General features: G+C 43.7%; 1 protein-coding gene and 1 non-coding gene across 3 annotated transcripts in view; one reads left to right on the forward strand and one right to left on the reverse strand.

The window, feature by feature from the left end:
• The window catches only part of TEX14 (testis expressed 14, intercellular bridge forming factor), a 110,035-nt gene that overhangs the window by 30,033 nt on the left and 78,752 nt on the right, over positions 1–1,250 (reverse strand). The gene's annotated exons all lie outside the window — the stretch shown is intronic.
• LOC111727118 lies at positions 850–956 on the forward strand. The gene has a single exon (XR_002774746.1). It is a non-coding gene; the product is annotated as a U6 spliceosomal RNA (small nuclear RNA).

Consider the following 1,250-nt stretch of genomic DNA (forward strand, 5'->3'; position numbering starts at 1 on the left):
AGACGGAGCCTCAAGCTATCCCCCTGGGTAGAGTGCCATGGCATCACACTCACAGCAACCTCCAACTCCTGGGCTCAAGCGAGTCTCCTACCTTAGCCTCCCAAGTAGCTGCAGCCATCATTGTTGTTTGGCGGGCCCGGGCTGGGGATTCGAACCTGCCAACTTAGGTGTATGTGGCTGGCGCCTTAGCCGCTTGAGTCACAGGCGCTGAGCCTCTAATCCAAAATTCTAAGTAACAAGAAAGGCTCTAGACAACTCTACCTAGGGATTGCATTTAAACACTTTGATTCCTTCAGGGCACAGACATAGCCTGTGTTGTTGGCATCTTCCTACACATGAGACTAAGGCTGCTCAGAACCTGGGAGTGTGTCAGGTATTACATTTTAAAGGCAAGCAAAGAAGCATGATTTTAAAAATAGCAATGCAATCTCAATAAAAATAAAATTAAAGTACTTAAAAGTAACAGACGAATTCCCTCAGCTTCTCTGTTCTAACCTTTCTTCCCTGCTTATTTTGCTACATTCAGGCCCTAACCAGAAAAGTGGCTCTCTCTCTACCTTCAGTCATCTCTTTGCAGAAATTTGTGGCTTACATGCTTGGACACTGCGTTTGCCACACACTTCCCCACCCTGTGTGCTTACCAGCTGCTCCCCTTGAACTCTCATGTCAAATTCAAATTTCTCAGACAAGCCTGGCCGTTCCCATACCTTCTCCACTTCCCTGACTAGATTTGCTTCACCAGCCCAGCCAGGGTGCTTAATGTGGCACGTTCTTCCAACCCTCATGTGAGAGAAGGAATATATTGATCTCGTGAGTAGCTTATATGCTATGACTAAATACTATACATCAGTGCTTGCTTCAGCAGCACATATACTAAAATTGGAACTATACAGAGAAGATTAGCACTGCCCCTGCATAAGGATGACGTGCAAATTCATGAAGCGTTCCATATTTTTCTTACAAGGGTACATGTGAAATTTATTAGGTGTAGAATATAAATGTCTAAACATGATAACTAAGAAAATGCCGTGAAGGCTATGTTAACCAGTTTGATGAAAATATTTCAATTTGTATATAAAACCAGCACATTGTACCCCATGATTACATCAATGTACACAGCTATGATTTAATAAAAATAAAAAAAATTATTGGAAATACTATACATCAAAAGGCCTCAGGCTCGGCGCCTATAGCTCAACCTGCTAAGGCGCCAGCCACGTACACCTAAGGTGGCGGGTTCGAATCCCCAG

The sequence above is a fragment of the Otolemur garnettii genome, unplaced genomic scaffold, assembly GCF_000181295.1.
Source record: "Otolemur garnettii isolate 467f Iridium unplaced genomic scaffold, OtoGar3 scaffold00094, whole genome shotgun sequence".
NCBI classification, from domain to species: Eukaryota; Metazoa; Chordata; class Mammalia; order Primates; family Galagidae; genus Otolemur; species Otolemur garnettii.